Source organism: Nymphalis io, chromosome 14, assembly GCF_905147045.1.
Source record: "Nymphalis io chromosome 14, ilAglIoxx1.1, whole genome shotgun sequence".
NCBI classification, from domain to species: Eukaryota; Metazoa; Arthropoda; class Insecta; order Lepidoptera; family Nymphalidae; genus Nymphalis; species Nymphalis io.
The window spans coordinates 1,203,082-1,228,550 of NC_065901.1; the positions used below are offsets into that span (position 1 = coordinate 1,203,082).

At 32.9% G+C, this 25,469-nt stretch overlaps 1 protein-coding gene and 1 long non-coding RNA gene across 9 annotated transcripts in view; both read left to right on the forward strand.

Annotated features, from left to right (window-relative positions):
• Nucleotides 1-25,469, forward strand: part of LOC126773458 (uncharacterized) — a 417,434-nt gene that overhangs the window by 155,463 nt on the left and 236,502 nt on the right. The gene's annotated exons all lie outside the window — the stretch shown is intronic.
• Nucleotides 1-25,469, forward strand: part of LOC126773327 (furin-like protease 2) — a 255,204-nt gene that overhangs the window by 136,057 nt on the left and 93,678 nt on the right. For 3 of the 8 annotated variants that reach the window (XM_050494165.1, XM_050494167.1, XM_050494171.1), the window contains one exon: nt 11,944-11,984. The exons of the other annotated variants lie outside the window; for them this stretch is intronic. The gene's annotated coding sequence lies outside the window, so the exon portion shown is untranslated. The remainder of the gene's footprint in view (nt 1-11,943; nt 11,985-25,469) is intronic. 8 annotated transcript variants of the gene reach the window in all.

The window sequence follows — 25,469 nt, forward strand, 5'->3', positions numbered from 1 at the left end:
TTTAGTCCGTTTCGTAATTTAGTTTTTTTGATGTTTGTTTTTATTTTAATTACCAATTCGCAATGGTTCCACTACACAATTATATATCGTCAATTATTATCAAATTTACTTCTTTCGAGTACTCGAGTGTTTTTTTTTATTTTGTTCTGATTATACTTTATTTTTCGTTCGTTAATTAAGTCTACCGTTCTGATTGCTATAATTTTATCCTTATTCATTTGTTTTCCTATACACGATTCTCTCACGCTAGCCTTAGGCTATGTTTACGCAGTTCTTGCAGTTTCTCGCTTTATACTTATATTACTAAGTCTGTTTAGTATGTATATTAAACTTCGTTTGTTGTTCATTTTATTATTCGAGTTAGTTCGAACGCGTTTTATTAAAACAGTGAGTTAGATGAGTTCCATACAACTTTTGAGTTTTCAATGATTTATTGTAACTATTATTATTAACATTATCTATTAATAAAAACTCTCTTGGAAATTAATATTAAGTCCAATTAGTCGATAAAAGATTGTATTGATGATTAGAAGGCGTAGAGTTCGTGTGCGTTAATTTTTACGTAGGATACATAATAATTTTAATTGTATTTTATAAACATATCCAAGTAATTGAAATAGAGTAAAATAGTAACTACCGAGTTTCTTGTCGGCCCTTGTTAGAAGTGTTAACTAGCTATCGTATATATACGAGTAAGTATATAAAATTCCTTTTACACAGTACGTTAGAACTAAGGAAGAATTATTGAAAATTTAATCACCAAGGTGGGGGGGGGGGGAAGGTTAAGGGGATGCAAGTTTGTATGAAAATTCTTAATTTTTGGTAAATAATTTAGTGTTAAATAAAAGTGCTAGTTACTCTTATAGAGATACAAACATACGTCGAGTTAGGGCTTCGTAATAGGGTTCCCTGTGTGTACGGAACCTATAAAACTATAATAAAAAATTTGAGAACGATTAACATATTTAATTGTTTATTTTACATTTTGCAAAAGTGGAATGTTTATTAGGTGTATATAGTATAATATCTATGTATATGAGTTTACTTTAAATCAATGTTCCATAGATTATTAATTCGTGTGTTAATCAAGAAAATATATCAGATTCTTTGTGAACACGTAAATTATGAAAGTATTAATACGTTAAATAGTGTTGAAGCCATTGAATATATTGTTTGGTTTGAATATTCAGCAAGTCAATATCGAAAGCGTTTCAGAGCTAAATCGTTGTTGAGAGTTCGAAGTTCCGTATCTGCGCACTGAGTGCTAAACCCGTTTACAAACTTCTAATCAGACAGTCTCTTTCGTAATTGCAAGTTTGTATTGAAGTTCAGTTCGAGACGAGGTTATCATATTCTACAGATTTGTTAGAATTATAGGCGGACAGTCAAACTGTCCATATGATGGTAAGTCACCATAGCTCTGGGACAATCCTGGAACAATATCCTGGGACATTTTTCACACACGGCCATGTGATCCCAAATTAAGCTTGTACAAAGCTTGTCCTATGGGAACCAGACAACAGATATACTACATATACTACTTTTCTTTTGTAAATACATAATTATATAGAAAATTACACCCAGACTCAGGACAAACAGACATGTTCATGCACACAAATGTCTGTCCTGGGTGGGAATCGAACCCACAACCTTCGGCGTGAAAAGGCAAGTATCTACCAACCACGCCAACCGGCTCGTCAAGCTCTTAGTCATTGGCGCTGAAAAATTTACCATTCCTTACATCATGAATGCGGCACCACACATGGGTACTGAAATATTATGTCCCTGACATGAATCAACCGTACAAAGAATTACTGTTTGGCGGTAGAATATGATTTTGTCAAATCATATTCTAATAACCTATATGGCACAGTGGTAAGAACGCGTGAATCTTAACCGATGATCGTGGGTTCTAACCCGGGCAAGCACCACTGAGTTTTCATGTGCTTAATTTGTGATTATAATTCATCTCGTGCTTCACGGTGAAGGAAAACATCGTGAGGAAACCTGCATGTGTCTAATTTCACTGAAATTCTGCCACATAGGTATTCCACCAACCCGCATTGGAGCAGCGTGGTGGAATAAGCTCCAAAACTAATCCTCAAAAAGAGGAGAGGAGGCCTTTAGCCCAATCGTGGGACTTTCACAGGCTGTTACGGTACGGTAGAATATGTATGGCACTTGGAGGAGTAAAAAGCCCTACTATCAAGTAATTCACAGCATACTGCATAATAATAATACAGTTTATTGCAATCTAAGATAGAAAAATAACACTAAACAAATAAAATAATACATAATGTCACAAAAGAGCGCCTCGTCTAGTGACGACATAGATGTAGAAGTTTCACAAGTTACGAGCAAGATAATGTACTCATAAATTAATATATATACATATATATAAATATATTATAGAATAGAATACTGCAACAAAATATGAATTGTAAATTGCAGAATAATTCTATCTAGGAATTATTTATAAGTATATTTATTTATTACCGACTGGATGCGAAAAGCGGAGGACCGGGAGCTTTGGCGTACCTTGGGAGAGGTCTATGTTCAGCAGTGAACAATGATTGGCTGTTGATTATGATTATTATTTTCCTTAATAAAATTGAAACGTGAGTCTCGCTCAACGAACAGAGCATTAACGATAAACTGTCACAAAATATTCTTTAATATTGGTCACGGTATTGCCTCATTACAAAATAAATAAATACTCATACCATCAACAGCATTTATGCATTTCATTTTAAAGTTCTTATTATTCGTTTATTTATCGTGTTCATTTACTTCTGATAGCAGAATGCACAATATTTTTATTAGCGATACTGATCACACGTCTGCCGCGTCGATCTCAACTATTGTTATTTAACAATCCTAGTTAAAATATTTAGTAAATTCTTATATAAAAATGAAAAACGTTTTTTGATTCATTTGATCCGTTTTGAATGCTTTCGAAATTGATTATAATAAATTGCATTATATATTTGTGGAATCTATGAATTTCGAATTAAGCATAGTTGGTATGTTAATAACAAAATATATTTGATTTTTTTTAACGGTTAAAAAGTGATATTAATTAAAAAAAAACCTATTAACTAAAAACCTATTATCACGTATAAGTTTCACTCTTTAGTGCAAATTTTTATATTTTTAAAATCGTATCTTTTTTATTTCACATTTTTAGGTATAGAAGAGATAATCTAAGTGTTATTAGCGTATATTAAATTCGCTTGTTAATTAAGTTAACTCATTGGCAATTGTATCTGCTCTAAGTAAGGTAAAAGCGTGAAATGACAATTACCTATTTTTTCCTTGTGCCTTCGGTGTTTATTTCTGTTATTTAAGTGGGATTCTGGATTCATATGGTGAGCTTGTATTCGTTAGCCTGTCCATAATGTTTTTTAAAAGCAGGTAAATTACTTAAAAGAAACAATCACAATGTATTTAATTAAGGTAGTGTATATTGCTAAAGGCCTACCTCAATAAAAAAAAGTATGATCCAATTCAATCTACTCATATTCGGGCAATCGATCGAATAAAAATATGTGTCGACATAATTTTGTTAATTTTTTTGCAGTCGGGTAATTAGTCTGTACTATAAATAAACTTACCCAGTTTTGACTGCAATTTTTGGTTCAGAAGAAATCTCTGAGTTTTATATCCTCTAGGCTAACTTGGTTCTGACGCTTATAGTGGAGACTAAAATTTAGCTTCCTTTCATATCATATCATAAATATTCAATGTTTAACGTCTGCTTTGTAATATAATCCGTAGCGTAACTTAGCTACCCGAGCGATTCTGTAAGCTCAGTAGTGGATAAACTGAGCGTACGAATAACTAGTCTCGCGTGCAATATTCAACAAACGTCACCATCCACGAGATGAAGTTACTATTCGACGTTCGGTGCGTTGAAATCATGTTACCCGACGACTTGCCGTTACAACTTCGACTTGGACATTCGAACATTAGTCGCAGCGCTTCGAACACTATTCGTAAGTCCAAACTCGTATATTGAAATAAGGCTGTCACGACTTCAATGTCATCCGACGGTAGTTTTCGTTCAACAGTTGGGGCAGGGAGTTCGGGTTTTATTTGACAAGTGGTCTGTGGTTTTGAGCCTCGAATTGTTCTACAAAATTTGATTTTTTTTCCACTTGTTGATTTAAGCTGGTTTTAATAATAATATTGTTGTTTTTTGTAAATGTGGTTTTTTGATGGAAATGCTATAACTTTTAATTCATTTATAAGCTTAGCATGTTAATGTACTTAAAATGATATCGTAAATGTGTTATTTAGCGACATACAGCAACTCTTTATGTTGTATTGCGGTTGGAAGGGTGAATGAGCCATGTAACAACAGGCACAAGTGACATAATATCTTAGTTCCTAAGTTTCGTGGCGCATTGGCGGTGTAAGGAATGACTTATATTTCTTACATGCCCAATGTCTACGGTTTTAGAGATTATTAGTATTTCTTACGGCCCCAATGTCTATAGGCGCTAGTGACCACTTACCGTCAGCTCATTTGTCTGCCTACCTATGACATAAAAAAACTTATTACCATAGCCATTACGCCATCTAACTTTAAGAGAAGATTTTGAGCAATGAGTTCTCGTGTTTTATGATTTATGTTTTATAATTCATCTCGGCGAAGAAAAACATCCCCAAGCAAATTGCATATGTTGGATGAAAATCGTATTTCCTTCCCCTCCTGTGGACGAAGGTTTGGAGATTATTCTACGAATTGGGAAATTTTACAGGCTTTAATCTTTTACGAGCACGTTCATGCTATATTATTATTATATAATTCTTACCATAATTAATAGTATTTGCTTGTGTGTTTAAACACACTTCAAGCAAGCAACATTGGAATGAAATTTACAAAATCCCGACACGTCTTCGCCCCGCGGCAGGCTTAATTGAAATAATATTCCTTATCCGCAACCAAAAAGAGATTGAGGACGACACGTGCGGTTTTTGATTTATTTTATTTTTCCAACAAATGAGAAATATTTTTTCGTCTCTGACGTACAAGTCGTCTGAAGGCAGAATTAAATAAATGATAGAAAGTTAACTACATAACATTAGCTGGCTAACTTTCTGAATGTGCAGCCTCATTTGGTAAAAAAACCCCGTTCAAAATATATTTCGTAATTCATTTTTTGTACAAAAACAAAAATTAGGCAATATAAAATGACATAGTTCTAATTCCCTGTTTCTCAGTACACCAATTATTATTATAAATGCGAACGTGAGTTTGTTACGTTTAACGTCTTAACTTTTAACCGATCATCATAACGTTGGTATAGAAAGGTTTCCACTGCATGAAAAAAAATGGTACAGAAAGAGAAATAAGGTATCTAACACCTGCCTTTACACGCGGACGAAGCAGAAGACAAAAACTAGTTTTCCATAAAGAGAGAATGCTTGCCATCGAAAGCTAGCTTAAACTGTACAAAGACGTAACGAATCGTCTACAAATGTTTACATGTTTTTGCATTTGTAGACGATTCGTTACGTCCTATATTACAATATTATAAATAAATATTGATTTGATTATTATGTCAATGGCCTGAAGTACCTGGAGTACCTACCTAAACGGGCGAGCACAAACCTTTTTAGTAGTGCATCGACCTAACCTAATTTAGGCGATTGAGGCTAAGACAAACTCAAAGACTAGAATAGTTCACTTTCTTTTCCCTCACTCTCAAAGTTCGGTTTTACCGTCAAGGTGTCATCAGTGGTCACCCCCAATTTCGTAACACCCGGCTGTTACTTTAATTAAATCTAGATAGAAAAACTCAATAACTTCATTAAAGCAACGAAGCTGTAATTTAATTAATTATTATCAATTAATGAATGTCATATGTATCTGCTTTAATTGTAATTAATTTTATTTTAATTAATTTCGCTGGCATTATTAAAACCTTTGTCATATTATGAATGAGATTTAATTTAAATTATTAAAAAGAAACAAGCAACGTTAATTATATTGTTTAAGCTTGTTGCCATGACTTGCAATGAATAATTTTGACGAATAAAATACATGAATAAATTTATTTCCCCATTATATTACAAGCTTTTATTAAACAATAATGTATTTAACATTATCAAATCTTAGGAGACCGGTGCCTAAAAAAGGTAGAACCTTTACCTCAGGCCACAAGGCTCTTAACCCTCAATTAATACAACGCTTATTGTACATCATAAATATGTTATAAAGTAATATTTACTTTAAGAATCATGAACTACAAGGCTTATCGTAATTTAGTAATGTAAGTAGGTAAACTAAATACATATAATAAAAAATATATATGTTTATAATAAATGCCTCTAAGTATATTGGCTAAGGTCCTAAGTTCAAAGATTGCGTCAGGAAGCTAGTATGTTTTGAGATTGCGTTGGATCATAATTATTAATGACTGCAAAATGGAAAGACAGCTTCCAACTTGTGACATAGGTAGGTACCACCCACTCATCAGATATTCTACCGCAAAACAGCAATACTTGATATTGTTGTGTTCCGGTTTGAAGGGTGAGTGAGCCAGTGTAATTACAGGCACAAGGGACATAAAATCTTAGTTCCCAAGGTTGGTGGCGCATTGGATATGTATGCGATGGTTGACATTTCTTACAATGCCAATGTCTAAGAGCGTTGGTGACCACTTACCATCAGGTGGCCCATATGCTCGTCCGCCTTCCTTTACTATAAAAAAAAAAAAAAAAACATGTTTGCCATGTATTTGGTGCAATCATTCACATTGTACTCGTACCATCTCATCATCCCATGGATTATCCAGATTAGTGGTTTTAGTTATACACTGAAATGATTGATATATTAGCAATATATAATGGCATGTTCCTATGTTCCTCTTGTATATATAAGTTAGTAACTTTAGGTATTGTTTATATTTAAAAGCTTTTCAAGAGATTGTTTTGAGGACGTTTTGCGGCAGCGATTCTAGTAACAGTAACAGCCTGTTAATGTCCCACTGCTGGGCTAAGGCCTCCTCTCCCTTTTGAGGAGAAGGTTTGGAGCTTATTCCACCACGCTGCTCCAATGCGGGTTGGTAGAATACACATGTGACATAATTTCAATGAAATTAGACACATGCAGGTTTCCTCACGATGTTTTCCTTCACCGTCAAGCACGAGATGAATTTTAATCACAAATTAAGCACATGAAAATTCAGTGGTGCTTACCCGGGTTTGAACCCACGGTCATCGGTTAAGATTCACGTGTTCTAACCACTAGGCCATCTCGGCTTTTTAGCGATTTGATTTTGACGATTGGAGCGATTCGAACTGAAATTAAAAGTAGTTGGCAAGAAAAACAATTTGAATATTTTTACTGGAAACTGCACGCCTCAGTAGATTAGTGTATTAGGATTAAGACAGACATGAATAACAGTTTATATATATAAAACTTCATCTCAATTCAATCATATATGTTTTCTGTGAGGAAAATGTTCCCCTGAAGTAGAAATTAACAGCTATTAATGTATCACTATTTATTATGAGCAAGATTTAGAGCTTGTTCCACGAGGTTGTGATTACACGTGTGGCAGATTTTCATCCGTTACATGCAGGCTATATCACGATAATTTCCTTCACAGCTAATATGAGTTTCACTGCTATAAAAAGTCAATGTCCTTCCTTGGGTTCAAGATTTCTTCTTATCATATTTATCAAATTCGGCTCTGTGGCCTTAAGCCGTGAAAGCGTAACAGACAGACACAGTTATTTTTATTTTTATATTATTAGTATACATTACGGTATCAAGTATCATTGAGATAGTAACTTTGTACAAGATTTTTAATTGAACGTTAAAATGATTTCATTATGACGTGATATATGTTTAGCCTTACGGTAGGTATGGGTCACATTCTAAAATGATCGAATATTTACATGTACAAAGTGCTCGTACTAGTAACGAAGCCAAATTGTTTGGCCGCTAAGCTGGATCAATTTACATAAAGAGAAGCCACCGTAATGAGTCATTTTGGTTTTCGCTTAATTATGTACTTGTAGCCTTAATTCAGACCCTTTGTCGAATGCTTTAAGGATTTTACCGTTTCTTGACGCATTGTGTTTTGAAAAGTGGCTTTAATTTGTTTGAATTTGTATCTGTTTCAAAAATGTTATTATTAATTTTAGCTTTGATGATTGAAGATATATATATCGTGTTATGGTCTTCATGTGATACTTATTGACATTTCGTGATAAGTTATGTAATATTAAAATTGCGTATATGTAAATGTCTCTTAGTGTTCATTCTTCTATTTGAAAGTCGTTTACTTTTGTATTTTCATTCCAAAAAACCAAGTCAATAACAATTTTAAAATCTAAGTAAAGTTTTATTATAATTGTGTTCAAAAAATTGATATTTATAATTCTATAAAGATTTAGATAGCAAGTTTCGTTAATATCGCGTATCTAGTATAAAGGTTAAATATGCCTCGAGTTAGGCTTAAATATTTAGTGAAACGATGTATCATAAAGGCACTACACATTGCAGCAACATATTCTATTATAATATTGTTCCAGAATTGGTATTCCGACCAATGAAATGATTTGCCTCGAGCGAGTAATAGATGACTTTACAAGGTAATGACCTGACCAAACCTGATCAGTAATGTAATGTGAAATGCCTTTATTTACTTTGTCGATGTGCTCGTTTATAATAATAATACATCAGCAATCTCCATTAAACGATATTGCATGTATATATATAGCACTATATTTATTTAACATTTAAAACTTTGTGTATTTTTCATAAAAATACTAAGCGGTTCTATAACAGTCACTCGACTGTTATAGAACGCGTCACGTCACGTCACGCTTCGAATTAAACCTATAATTTACCGTATTTATTATTGGCAAATATCTCTGAATTATTTTTAGGATTCAATTTTGTTGAAGATCAACTGACAAATGGGCTATAATGGATACATATGTGACAAAATTTAATCTAACACGTGCAGGTTTCCTTTAACTGTCTTCTTCAAAATGAAGCATATGACGGGCCAGTTGACGTGGTTTGTAGATACTTGCCTTTCACGCTGAGGGTTGTGGGTTCGATTCCCACCCAGTATAGACATTTGTTTGCATGAACATGTCTGTTTGTTTTGTTTGTAATTATCTATATAAATATGTATTTACAAAAGAAAAGTAGTATATGTAGTATATCAGTTGTCTGGTTTCTATAGTACAAGTTCTGCTTAGTTTGGGATCAGTTGGCCGTGTGTAAATAATGTCCCAGGATATAAAAAAAACTCATCTGTCTAACCAGTGCGCCATATTGGCTCATAGGTGTGTAGTAATTTCTCTAGTAATGTAACATTTACAGGCTCCAGGCTAGTTATTTAAAATTCGTATTGCACGCTCGATTGGGTATGTGCAATAACATTAAAGAAAACTGCAAATGAATTTTCAAGCAACCTTAAAGTTTACTCGATACAGCTCGAAAATTGAAATTTGCATTATTTATAGGAGTTTTATCTAGGTTGTTTCAAATTTAGTGCCGATCTTTCAAAAGGCAATGAATGGCCCTTTCTAAAAGATCTATAAAGCCGGTGCTGTGAAGAATAAACATGTGTTTTTAAAATGTAAAAGAAATTGAAGTATCAAAAAAAGCGTTCGAATGTCATAATCATGTAACGATGAATGTTGATGCCGTGATGATTACCTCGTGTTAAATGAGGCTAGTATAGAATTATATGCACTAACATAAGTACATTCTCTATTATATCCTCGCATTCATTATCTGATGAATTGAAAATCCTACGCAACTGGAAGGAATTCGGGTGCAGGAGCACACTAATATTTTCCAAAAACCGGGTCGTGTTTTGAGAATTTTTCTTGACAAAAATCGCAAAAACCTTTTATCTAAGTCGGGCTTTGAATATGAGCCGAGATGGCCCAGTGGTAAGAACGCGTGAATCTTAACCGATGATCGTGGGTTCAAACCCGGGCAAGCACCACTGAATTTTCATGTGCTTAATTTGTGATTATAATTCATCTCGTGCTTTACGGTGAAGGAAAACATCGTGAGGAAACCTGCATGTGTCTAATTTCACTGAAATTCTGCCACATGTGTATTCCACCAACCCGCATTGGAGCAGCGTGGTGGAATAAGCTCCAAAACCTTCTCCTCAAAAAGAGGAGAGGAGGCCTTTAGCCCAGCAGTGGGACATTCACAGGCTGTTACGGTACGGGCTTTGAATTGATAGATAATTATTATGAATTAATTAGCTTAGTACATAAAATTTTTGAATCGTGTACTTAGTTAACTAACGGTCTCGTAATATTGCCTCCAATATCATCGATCCTCTTATCGCGATACGTAGTGCACAAAGCCTTTGTGGTTGTGTATTAAATTTACAGTCAAACGAGATGTAAACCTGACTCGTATGGTGATTTACGTACAGCTCTTAACGGCTAGGTAAATATTTGGTGAATTCAACGCCCGCATGAACCGCAGACGTCACGTCACTGAAACGTCAAGTCGCGGACGTAACATGGTTACGTCGGACGCACGTTGGTAGTCAGGTCGACGTCCGGTCCACGAGCAAGCGTGGATTTTATCAACGTATCAGTAAATTGTATCTAGTTTCATACAATGGTGAAGACCATTGTATGATACTGGATTAGTTACAAATAAAAATTGTGTCATTGTCAACATTTTTCTACTTTTCTTTTATATTTATATAAAATGAATAATTTTTACTTTATGAAATATGACCCAATATAACTTTGTTGTAAAAGAATTCCTTTGTATTCATTTTTCTCGTATATAAAATATAATCGCAAGTAAGCTTTAGTGTCACGTCGATATTTTTAGTGTGTATATTTGTTGGTTTTGGATACCGTCAAATATGAAAGAAACACTTTTCTGTTCTTCTTATTCTGTCAAAATGTATATTTAATTATCAATAATATTGAAAATATTGGGCAACATATTAGCGATGGTATAATATTTTTTGTAAATATTTTTCCTTATTTGATGTATAAATTTAAAAGACTTACATTACATTTACAGTTGTATTTAATAAAAAATGGACGATTGTATAATATTATAAACATGTATAAACATAACACAAAGTGATGAAAATGTCTGCCTATCTAAATATTGTTAGTAACATTCGATGCGCAGCTCTATTTGAATTTATTTTGTCCGGGGAAACTAACATTGATTCCTGCAGTTTAAATGACTTGCTTTTGAAATTCATTTTAACATTATTCAAATTTGAAAATGAAAGATAAAAATGTAATAATGTTCTGTGATTGTAGATCACGAAAATCCTGTGGGGGTCATAATTCTCTTCCACTCTGCACCACCATCTCTTTTAGATGAAATAGAATTATGCCAACTTGGATTTTATATATATTAGGGTAACATACGTTCCCCTGGGCTAGGATTTAGACGCCGATAACTTTCCCACTTTCTCGGCAACGTCACACGTTATGTTTACGTACGAGCATAAGACTGGCTCCCAAGTGACAAGGAGGGCTGTTCGGGTGTGTTTGGAAAGGGCTATCGATCTTTCACCTGACACCGTTAAAGTGTTTATTACGTCGTAAATGTTATCTAAAGCGTGACTTACAATCTGATTTAAAACAATCTGATATCGTACAATTTTTTTTTTACTATGCCTATGTTACCGTGTGTTTGCAATGGCTCACTCGTCGTTTGTAATATAAATGTGTGATGAGTAAGTTGTACCCCAGGCCGGGCCAGGCAGAGTTGTAAGTCCTACTGCCAATTAAAATATTGACGAAAATATTTAAAATATTATATCATATTATAATTTAGGTTAAATATTAAGGTCGATGTTTCACGGCGCGCGATCACGTTAAGCTAGAAGTTAAAAATAAACATAACGTGTATATCTAAAATATGAACATTTAAATTCAAATAATATGTTATTTCTGTTTCAGGTACGTTTTTAGCTGGATGTTACGTTTTCGCAATAATTAAGGTTTGGTCTCGCTTATATTTCTTATCGGTTCTTGTTTTTTACACTGTAATGTTTTTTTGTGCGTGTGTGTTTGTGTGACTATGTGTGCGTATGTTTCTATTATAGTTCGATCAGCAGTCGTATAAGCTATCCACTAGACCAATAAGACATTATTTTTTTTGCTATATTGAGTATTATATTATTATAATGTCTATAAAGAGTGAGACAACATTTAAAAATGTATATGGACACATTATATTTTCACATAAAATTACATAATATTAGTTTCAGAAGCACACACTGGTTTTTAATCGTAACTTACATTAGCTTTTTTATTCTTTATGCCGGAAAATACTAATTTTAACGTTTCCCTTTTATGGTTGAATAAATCGTAATCACAGTGTAGATCTGTTACATTACCGCAGTAATATAACAATGAATTCCTTGTTTTTCTTATAAAAAACTCACGTAAATGGTACATACATAATATAAATATTAAAACTAAGAACATAAGAAAAGAATAATCATAAAATATTAAACTAATCAAACTCGTCCATCGCATGAATCTATGCGGAATAGAGGGTAGTAAATATATCTGGAGAGAGCTAGCGGGAGTGTTGTTTTGAATTTTAATGATGTTAGCGCAGTGCCGCGACCCGAAACACTAATCCAAGAAGCTCGCCTCGGTTTCTGTGAGGTTTTATATAAAACTCAAGTTGTATTTGTTCGCCATGCTAAGATAAATCGAATGCAATGAAATAACTTCTGAATAAGACTTAAGAAGTAATATATATTAAGTTAAATATAATAAATAGTTCGGTGTTATTACAACTTAATTACAAACTCAAAAACTTTTACTCACAAGATCACCAATCTCTATTGGTGGTGTGACCACATAACACCAGGTGGCGCATTCGTCAGTTTGCCTATCTATTTTATTAAAATAGTGCTATATAAATTAAATGTTATATAATAAAATATGTAATACAATATTTGTGAATCGATATCAAAATCATGAAATCATTATATTATTTTACCAAAGAAAAGTAATATATGTAGTATATCAGTTGTCTGGTTTCCATAGTACAAGCTCTGCTTAAATTGAGGTCAGATGGCCGTGTGTTAATAATGTCCAAGGATATTATTATTATTATATTTTAAATTAAAAAAAATATTTCGTACGTAGTCGGTAGCCATATAGAAGAAATCTTGAAATGCAATCTTGCGGAGTTTAGACCAGTTCTCATCAGCGATTCCATAGCCAAACATCAATATAATTCAGAAATGTTGTTTTCCGACTTAAAAAGTTGGTAAGCTAGTGTAAATTCTGGCTTGGAAACATAATGGAGGTGGGAGGAGTATTTTTTTACTATCACGTAATCCATTTGCTCATCAGTCTTCCTAAAGTAAACACAAAATATTTCTGAATGAATTATTATCGCTTCGAATATTTTAGCTATCGAAGTACAGACAGCACCTTAACAGGCATTGCTCACAGCCGGGGAACTAGAACAAATGGGAGACGCTCGGATATCGTAACTGCGACTGTTATTGTAACGGATGTAACTTCGGATAAATGTCAACCGTGCTCGAATTTACTACCGCCCGCCACTCGCCTTTATTAGCCCGTTCTGCATGCATTATCGCTAGGGGTGAGAGTTTTGTACATCGAAAAGTTACCCGTATATACATTCTTCGAACTTCATCTATTTTAAACACATTTGAATCGAGTACCATCTCTTTTTACAAGGGTTATAGTTTTGAAGGATAAGTATGACCAGATATTATAAAGAGTTTCAATTTTGTAGATTACCTCAATTTTCTATAATACTTAACTTACCTGAATTCAAAATGTATACACGAATATTATAATGAACCTTCACGATGGATATGGGATATTATAACAGTCAAAATGAAAGTGTTTTTCGTGGAGACAATTTTGTAAAGTTAAACAGAACCAACGATGATGCGTTTCTTACTATAGTCACAGATATATGAATGTTTTCGATATAAATGATGAAGAATATTACGGTTAATTGACAAATTGATAAAATAAAAATTTGATATTATACAGACACCACCAAGTGTCTCGGGTTTTGCTAGTATTTAATAAAATAACGAATTTTTAGCAAAGCATTTTCAATGAATTTTGAACAACCCTAATTATATAGCATCGCTACAAAGATCATACATTCCGTATATTACATGACACTACTGTACATACTGAAATTATTAGAGAATTGTTTGTATGAACAAACGTCGTAAAATAACCAGGTCATGTTGTATTTTCTTAGATTTGCAATGGCAAGTATTGTCGCGAACTGGACGTTTATTTCAGTAAAGTTTCTTGCTTCGTTTAACGTTACTGAGAATATTGAGAGGATAAAGGAACAGACAAATATCTATTCCAATTTCGATCGCCGTCTTTATACGTGTTGCGATCAGTATTGAAACGTTTAATGCTAAAATGAAATGAAATTTTATAATTATATTTTTAGAGTTATGAATAAATTCATTTTTATTTATTAGCCGATTGCAAAAATGAGGTTATCGGTTTCTGTTGTGTTCCTCGATGGCTTTGCCGAATTTATTGTTCTTTTTATTTATGTATTTAGGAGTTAATGCAAACACCAAGAGATAATAAATAATGTTGTTAAAATTAAAATTATATTTTTAAGTTTGCGGCTTATAATGAACAATGTACATGTAGACGTTTTTTAGAAGTAGGCTTTAATTTTTTTTTTTATTAATATATTATTTTATTTACACGACGATAGCGTATTTCACAAGAGAGCAATATTTATGATGACATACTAATACGATAGCAACCAAAAAAAGAATTGCTTAAACTCACTATTAATATTATATTGAATACTGTTATTTTACATCAGCATATAATTACATTGCTAATATTCAATATATAATAAGATTAATTGATCCTTGATCTGGCGTTGTTCAATTAGGTTATCAAGTGAATAAGATACATTAATTGTAATATTCTGTATTGTGTAATGTACATGACACATTAATGTCCTCCAGATCGATTTCGGCCAGGGCGGTCAATCTCAAGAGAGATTAGCCAACTACGCAATAGATATTATAGTGCACAAGTGTGTGCGCAAACACAGGTGCACTCTCTATTCCCTAACTCTCATAATCCGATGGGACGACAATCCGACACGGCCGGAAAGAGTTCGTGGTTTCCGAGGCACGGGAGTGAACACACTTCCAACTTCCCAGACTTGAATTGAAGCTAGGATCTCCGGGTCTGCGGCCTTACATGAAGCCACTAGACCAACGAAGCAGTCGACACATTATATAATATTACATTTACTATATTATTATCGCACTCAAAGAAATTCCTTTGCCATAATAATAAAAAAAAAATGTTCGTGCAATTTTTTTTTTCAATAACTAATTAATGAAATCGACTCTTTCTAAGAAACGTATTCGCAACTGCGTGTCGAGGTGTAATCAAATAGTGTTTATAATAAAACACTTGCTATAGTTATTAGACTTAAACGCTGGAACAATTTTCCAACTCATTTGGTAGTCGGGCGAGATCACGCGATGTGGCAAAACTTTACCCATATTCCTGTAATCGCTCGTAATTCAATAGGTTAGTGGGTTAAACAGATTTGATCATAACCAACAAATGTTCGGCTGATGATTCGCGTAGCGATTGAAATTTATGGGAAAATTGTTTTAACGTCTCGGGTTATGTTTCTTAAAGGTTTAATTATTAATTTATATCGAAAATTATATGACACTATGTGGCGATATATAATGTATTATTAATTAAAGATCAAATTAAGTTAACCGAACCGAGGGATGAACGCACATCACACGATAGACAAAATACAAACAAATGACGTTTAGTAATTTAGAGTTTAATTTAGGGAACTTAATAATTCATCTCGTGCTTGGCAGTAAAAGAAAACGTCGTAAGGTAAAAAGGCATGAGTTAGATGAAATCCCTGTACATTTCCGCTCTGCTACATGGTGGAAAAAACTCCAAGCTTTCTCTTTAAGAAGAGAAAAGCGTTTGCTCACCATTATATTTGCAGACAGATATTATTTTACTTTCTGAATAAATATAATAGTAAAGTAACACTGGATTCTCCAAGCTGTACTTTAAATTATCTTTAATATAATTCTGAAATTCCTGGAGCATCTAGAGCTGCTCGATCTAAGTGCAGAAATTTCAAGGTTTCGAGGTAATTTCAGTTAAAATTGAACTGAATTCGGTAGTTGGTAAACTAACCCGAGTACCGGTTAATCTATAATGAGTTGAGGGGCTCAAATAGCAATTGCTTCGTTCTATGTATTTCTGTTTACAAATTAGATTAGGCAGAACTCGATCCCGGGTCAACATAATCTTAACCGCCTTAGAAAATACACTCTTAAGATGTTTTTAAACGTCTTTGGCGAAGCGAAACTATGTTTAGGTATATACGTATATATGTATGTAAGTAAGTATATTTATTGGTTCCAATATAGCTGCGTCATAATTATGTATAATAATGCATATGATATAATAGGGTAGGTACCACCCACTCATCAGATATTCTACCGCAAAACAGCAGTACTTGGTATTGTTGTGTTCCGGTTTGAAGGGTGAGTGAGCCAGTGTAATTACAGGCACAAGGGACATAACATCTTAGTTCCCAAGGTTGGTGGCGCATTGGTGATGTAAGCGATGGTTAACATTTCTTACAATGCCAATGTCTAAGGGCGTTTGGTGACCACTTACCATCAGGTGGCCCATATGCTCGTCCGCCTTCCTATTCTATAAAAAAAAAAACCGGAAAAATGAACCTCCCATTCATCAAAAATGTTAGCATTTTAACGTTGATGACAAGAAATCGATTCACCAGTAAAGGCGTCCGTATCCTTCAATCGAGCAAGCGTTGGCGTTGCTTTGGCGTCAGGCAAGCGGCCAAATATTGCAAAATCCTTTTCTCTTGTAGCTTAGGTACACACAGCGCCGCCCCCTATTTAAGTGGGATGATGAAGATATTTATATAAATTAAATGGAATACTATCATGTGTAATAACGTCTGTTTTAATTACAATGTTTTGATTACTACAGCAATGTTTTTTCCTGTTTAAATAAAATTATTTATATACATATGTATGAAAATGTACAAGGAAAAAAACAAATTTAAATGCCCTAATTAACAATGGACGAGTTGTGTGTGGTTGAATTTTATAACGATGTCTATAAAAAGATTATATCTCATAATCAGCTCGTTTGCAATCCATTGCTTTGAATACATACATTTGGAATCGATATTTCCAGATAAAAATGTGATTTCTAACCAAAGAAACGGTATCGAACTTCAAATATACTTTTCACCATTTCATATATATATATATATATATTTTCTTTTACACAGTTGGTTAGCACAAAGGATGAAAAAAAATCCTAAGGCGATAAGGAGGATGAAAATTTGTATGAAAATCCTTGATTTTTGAAAATATAAATTAAGCAAATGAAAACTCACATTCACAACTCACTCAACGCATACTCAGTTGACTAGTGTAAGAAATAGTTAATATGCCATACAACTGATTAAAAATTGAATTTAATTCAATGAAAACTCTATTTATTGTTTTCGTAATTTAAATTATTCTGTAGTTGTCAAAAACGTTAAAAAAATACGTTTATGTAATTTTTTTATATAATCTGTTAACATCGTTTATTTATTTACTACAAATAATGTACACGTACATAGGAAATATCTGATTTCGAAACCGGTAGTAGCTTAAATACTTTTCTTCCTATGTACTACATTTTCACATGTGTATATAGAGGATGGAGCAAACAAATGCCTTGTTATCATGCAAATATACTTCGTATGACAAAAACGATATTGCTTTTTATTTACAATTGCCTCTATTTGCGTCAGTTTCTCGGAAATATGTCTGATACCTTTGTACAATATAAATACATTTATGATTTTGTTTTGGAATGATCGCTATACATTTTTTATAGTATAATTTTTGCTTTTGAAAAATATGTTGGTAAATGTGATATTAAAATGTCAATTATAACGGTCATTAATTGTCATAAATATTATATATTTTCATGAATTTATTTTCGTATAATTTAAGAGACCCAGTAGAAATGTTAACATGACAATTAAAGTGACACAGTCATACAAACTTGAACACACAGTAATTAACAATAGACAAGACTTAATAAGGAATGCGTGACAGTTCAGCGTGACGGATCCGGTCAAAATTGCTGGAAATTTATGATTAAGAATTACTAGACCGATTTTTATGATTTATGTTTTGTGCGGATTTTTTTTTTAATTGTTTTTATTATGTTACCAATGAATTCTTTTCACGGATTTCGTTTTGTTTCTCAAGATACGAATTTGATGATTCAAAGTATATTTAATTTATAAAGGTTTTTTTTTGTGTTGTATTTATAAACACAGTTTAAAATGACCTTTCATATTTACGTTTATTTATTTTTATTTTATTAATTAGGAAACCAGCGTTCTATATTAAGAAATACATTTTCTTATTGCTTTTATAATAATAGTTTTACAAAATATTTACCAATTATAAGCTAACTAAACATTTAAATAAAAAAAAATTCTAATTGACGAAAAACAAAAAAATATCTTTAACTCGTTATTTACTTTATTTTTCTGTGTATAATGAAACAATTTCTGTGACAAAAACTTTATGGTGCAATTATGTAATTAATGGCATACGATCGATACGTTAGACAAAATCTAGAAAGAACAGTATATAAAAATTTCTTCATAATTTAAAACTAATTTTAACTTGTGGTACGGCTTTGTGCAATCCCTCTAGGTACTATGTCCCACTCATTATATATTCTATCGACAAACACAGTATTGTTGAGTTCTGGTTTGAAGGGTGAGTGAGTTCGTGTAACCCCAGGTACAAGGGATTTAACATCTTAGTTAGTCGGCGGCACATTGCCGATGTAAGGGGTGGTTAATATTTCTTTCAGCGCCAATCTCTATGGGCGGTGGCGACCTAAGTATATTTTATTAAAAAAAACCTCAAGATAATTGTAATTGGAAAGCAGTTTTGAAAGCAATTTTCGTCTCGCTTAAACTCGAGTCACAGAGATCGTCATGGGACGACAATAGCAAAGGAGGCAGCTATCTCGTCACATACTTGTAGACGGTACAATGTGAACCTGTTTGAACTGAGATCCAGCATAACTGATCAAAGCAACGCATTAGCATGTACGATCGGGCGTGAAGGCTTCAGTCGCAGTTAAATTTGAATTAAACGCTCGACTGAAATAGGTACCGCTTCTATCGATTTCGTAGTTCGAATGTTATATGGGTAAGTTTAGTGTTCAATTTGTAACTTTGTTATATTATAACGATATTTTAATACATAAAAATAATTAAATATCTGTAATTGATTTTCAGCGTATTTTTGAATTGTACAAGTTGAGTGTTGAGTACTTGACCAGACGTCGGGCCAGTAAATATGTAATGGGATCGATGGGTCATCGGATTATGAAAGTAAAGGAATAGAGTGCTCTTGTGTTTGCGTACACACAATTGTACTGTATGTATATATATGTCCTGCGTAGTCAATTTTGAAAAAAATAATTGCACCATGTTTCTTACTTTATATAATTGAAATGATTTCTTTTAAAATTGTAAACGAATGTTACAATTTGAATATAGAATTGATGTAAATAAAAAAAAATGTTGAATGTTAATATGATATATTAAAGATTAAAAATAATTTTATGTATAGTAGCAAAGTAAGTATTAGGAATGATCATAATGAGTAAAAAATAATATCCCAGTCCAGCCAGAAAGATCGAGTGGCCATTGTGCTTCGATGGAACTTGACCCTGTTGGATCTAGGGTTACGGAGGATCCTTACCTTGCCACCGCGTATTGGCTCAATATTGTCTAGCAAACAAATCCGTCTTTTGACTACGTTTGCAACGTTGGTTCAGCTCTTTGATCCAGTTAGCTTAGTCTTTATTAAAATTTGTTACAATTTGACGGTATTTTTTAAAATTATTATTAAGGAATTATTTATTACATTTTTATATCATACAATTTAATTTTATAGATGTGTGTTTCCTTTTGTCATATATGATATGTGTGATTTCATTCTTTAAATCTCGTTTTTTTCTGATTTACTTAGATTAAATGAAAAAGAATGCTTTAGCATAACGTATGTCTGATTTTACATTATTTATATTTACTTTTTATTGGCTTACGGCTTAGTGATGTAAAATTCGCCGATTCGATCTTGACTTCTGGTCTAATGTCCTTCGCACTCCTAACACAAGCAGTACGTTTGGAAGGGCAAATATAATTATTATTAGTAATTCCTTACTACTTAATCCTCACAATTATTCTTAAAAAATATAATATAATATATATATATATATATATATATATATATATATATATATATATATATATATATATATAATTTCGCCACAAAGAAGTGAATTATTGGAGAGGACTATATATATATTGTGGCGAAATTAGTAATGTACATGTGGTTCTTAAAAAAAATGCGTTAAAAATAAAAAAAGTTAATATTTGAATAGTAAGCTTACCTAGCGCTTTACCTAATTCTTTATTTTTTATCTGTCCCCGACATTCGCGATGTTTTTAATACAATCACTTGTTTGTGCTTGTACAATGGAAACATTATTACTTTTTGTACCGTTTCTAAATACAGCAACATTTATAAAAGGGGATTTTGTTATAGCGAATGGTAAGACGTAGCGTCCGCGTCAGTCGCAGGCGTATGCAAAGCTGACTCTATTCGTTATTGTTATAAGGGCTATTATGCTGTACTCTCATTTTAAATGGTGGATGGATTCTAAAAGATGCTCTTTACAATGTACGACGTCAGCTACAATCTTGTCAACGCGCGGTGACATAAAAGAACTCGTCAAGTTAGAAATGTATACGTAAAATATCAGCAACGTTGACCAAGAACGACTGTTATATACAAAATGTATATACATTTATGTTTTTGTATGCATTTATATCATACAGCAAAACAGTGTCTTAATCAGAGATTTTATTGGCACTAAGTCTTTGCTACGAGTAATTAATAACAACAATAATTTTGTATAATTATACTAAATTATAAAAATTTTAATTAACCTAATTATGAATAGGGATGGAATTACTGAAGCGATGTTACAATGTCCCAATATTCGGTGCAAAGTACAAAAAATATTGTAATTTCAAATAGAAATATGTAGTAGTTATGTATATAAATACCGAAACGATGCAGGTCTTATGTCGTCCTCATCCATGGATAATAATAATAATAATAATATCCTAGGACATTTTTCACACACGGCCCCAAATTAAGCTTGTACAAAGCTTGTGCTATGGAAACCAGACAACTGATATACTACATATACTACTTTTCTTTTGTAAATACATACTTATATAGATAATTACACCCAGACTAAGGACAAACAGACATGTTCATGCACACAAAGTCTGTCCTGGGTGGGAATCGAACCCACAACCTTCGGCGTGAAAGGCAAGTGTTCTGCCAACACGCCAACCGGCTCGTCTTTAAAATTCTCTCATCACGCTTTATATAAATCTTTTTCACTCCTCCCACGTCAAGCAATTATAGCTACGTATAACAGCTGTATATTTATAAAATATAACTTAAAAATTTCAAGGAAATATGTTAAATAATTTAAAAATATATATTTAAAAGTTTGGACATTTAAAAACTTTAAAAGCGTAGTTTGTCACAGTCTCCGAACCGAAGTACATGAAGTGCACTGCAACAACGCAACATCAACCGCACCTCGCCTCGTGCCGCAGCATAATAAGCCATCTTAATAATTCCTTTTGTTCCAACGACTCTTCGTCCATGAGATACGATGCGAGACATACTATGCAACTTTTGCAGTTATTTTTTCGATTTGCTTCATTAAATCGGAGACTGGGAACGAAAATGAATCAAAGACAAAAAATATTTGGAAATATTCTTGGTTAATTCGATGTTATAGATTTCAAATGTTCAGAACATTATATATATCGTATATATGTAGCCTTTAATTTGCGTAATAAGCTCATTGGTAGGCTTTTGTTGTAGATGCTAGTTTTATTGAAACTATACTATATGAAAACATAGTGAAATATTTATATTCCTTAATGACATAAAAGTTTAATAACTATAACAAGATTTTAAATACACTTATAAAAAATTCCGCCCATTTATAATCTACCACTGGATATAATAAATAGCTCTCCTTATTTACGGCACTCCGATTCCAACGCAATTCTGTGCAATGTATATAATGTGGAGCGTCAATCTTATTCCGAATTGTAGCCACAACTCGACGACTTTACCTAAACGGAAGTAAGAAATTAAGAATATCCTAATGATTACAACCAGTGCTTATCATACTAATATTATTTATTTATTCAAGTTCACCAACAACTGTTTACATCAAATAAATTACTATTATAAAAAATCATAAACTTAATTAAAGTATAATGATTACTTAAGACATAACATTGAATATATAAATACAAGAGGTAAATTTAGTTTGCTTGTTTTTTCTGGTAATCTGAAACATTCTTAAATGGAGCTTTCGTGTCGATGATAATAGTATCTGACATATACATATATCGAGATATCGCTAATTATGTCAACGAAAAAGTGTTGATCCGGCCGCTTTATAAGCAATCATCATAACTATGACCTCCGTATAAAATATGTGTAGAACTGCAACTAGAACTTGATCTTAAGAGAAGTATAAGTATAAATTGAGAATATATCGGATGGTCAGCCTCAACTCGTCTGCGAGCGGTATCACGGTTCCTTTGTTTGAGCTTATTTTTTAAACGACCAAAATAAAAAAAATAACAAAGACAATGGCTCCTAGCGTGTTGTCTGTATTTGATTTTTAAATTCGAGCGCTTACAATTTACGTAATTTATTGCATTGCTCCTTCCAATCCATTATCGTTTGAATGTAATACTATTTTAAATTGCAATTTAAAGAAATGGACAGATTTAATGCTTTATATTATAATAAAGTAGAAGTAGTAAACACCTGTAAATGTCCCACTCTTTCACACGTACGTGACAGAATGTCATTCAAATTTCATTTGGTTTCACCCCAATGTTCGCTTACCACCGAACACTCACTATATAGATATATATATATATATGTATATTTTAATCATTATAGGCGCTCTGAAGACTCGCATCACGTTCCACGGACCAGTTCGGTTCTAATTCTCGAAGCGTATCGAAAAGTATACTTGCGCATGATTTAGCGAGCGCGCTCGAGATCGCGCGCAAACAGTCGACGATGCTCGCGCAAACGCGTTAATTTATGCACCCCTATCCACTTTGACACTGTGAAACAGTCATTAAAATTATTTACTCTTCAATTACATATCAATATATGTGGTTATTAATTTGAATTATGTATTGAAAATTAATCTCAGCCTATTCAGATGTGCGTCTTTTGTAAAAAAATGTGCAAAGAATTTCAAGTTATAATTTTATTTACTTTTAATTTAAATGGAAATGTCGTATTTTCAATTGAATAAATACATTTTCGAAATTTCTTTGTTGATTCGAATCGGCTAAAAACATGTAACGCAAAACGTCGCGTTCGCATTTCCAACTCTTCAATGGTTCCAAATTACATGATGTTTTTCGCTTATTTGTTGTTTGAAAAGGTCTCCGAGGTGAATTTATTCGACCGTGTGTTACTTAAATTAATATTAAAGTTTCAAGGCTTATGAGATTGAAACAGGGAATTTACCGTTACGTTAGTATATAATTGCGTGTAATTAGTGCCTTTTATCAAAATCATAAATACGAAAAGTTTTATGAGTATATTACTACTACAGATACTTGTTATGTAATTTAATGTTCTAATTGTATAATTTTTATAAATGCTCAATTTTATCTTCAGTCAAAATTGGGAGATACTTCCGTAGCGTATTTTATAAGCGCACTAGTGTTTGGTGAAATTTTGATTTGAACGAAGGCACTGAATGCTCATAATTTTATTGTAATGGATAGATTCAGATTGTAAATTATGATGTTTATTTATTTTTATCAGATATTAATGATCAAACAAAATAAAACTTCGAAAGCAATTCTTCAACACGTACTTACAAAGGCATGCTGAGAAAAATAGTGTAATGTTGTTGTTTGTATTTCTTCCTCAGTTTCCGTAATGCAGGAGTTTCTTTGAAAGTTTCAGACTCATTGAAAATACATTATTTTTCTGTTAGTGCGAGATCGTGCCAATGTTGTCGCCTCCAAGTTCTGCTCAAATGAACACATAGTAATGGCTTTCTTCTCGAGATTCTTCGTTTATTTTCAGCCTTTACATTTCGCAATGCGATTTTACTTGAACATGTTTCTCTTTTCGTTTATTGGTGTGACCTTCTTCTATTTTTTAACTTTACTTCTGTATTGACTGCAAATCTATGTATAAATAACTGTGTGACTGACATATCGACGCACATCCCAAATTACGGAGGCTGTCACCATGAAAACTTACATACGGGTTCCTTTTACAGAGTAGGTTAGCACAAAGGCAGGTTTTTTATAGAATAGGAAGGCGGACGAGCATATGGGCCACCTGATGGTAAGTGGTCACCAACGTCCATAGACATTGGCATGTAAGAAGTTAACCATCGCTTACATCACCAATGCGCCACCAACCTTGGGAACAAAGATGTTATGTCCCTTGTGCCTGTAATTGCACTGGCTCACTCACCCTTTAAACCGGAACACAACAATACCAAGTACTGCTGTTTTGCGGTAGAATATCTGATGAGTGGGTGGTACCTACCCAGACGAGCTTGCACAAAGCTCTACCACCAGTAAGAATTTTTTTTCTTTTTTAAAAAGAAGAAGGTTTTTTGAAAAAATTAACCCCGAAGGTGATAAGGTGACAAGGAGGATGAAAGCTTACATGAAAATCTGTCAATTTATAAGTAAGACTTATGGAAACTGTTATGTAACTACTCCGAATTATAACGCGAGCGAAGCTGCGGGTAAAGCGTTAGTCTCAATATATAGCACTAGCTAGCTTGCATGCTTTGCTACACCATGTATGCTATGTATTTTTTCTTATTGTTTGTTGATATTTGCGCGTTACCTATCGTTGATACTATGTCAGAAATCTTAACAGAGTTGGTAACAACTGTGCAAAGTTTTACTTTATATATATAAGATTTAGGTGTGAAAGCAGCGCAAGAACAAAAGCGTGCTCGCATAATTAGTGAAGCGAATTTGTAACAGAGAAATTAGTTCAGCAGACATTCAAATGTAACTATAATTCTCAGGTATTATAATATACATTTTAGTTGATATCTTTTCAAATAAATATGCGAAACCTAATACTGTTATATTAAACCTCTTAATGTTAAACTATTTTGTTGCCTCATAAGAACTAAACTCAATGTTAAATGTGATTATGCCTTATATATATATATATATATATATATAT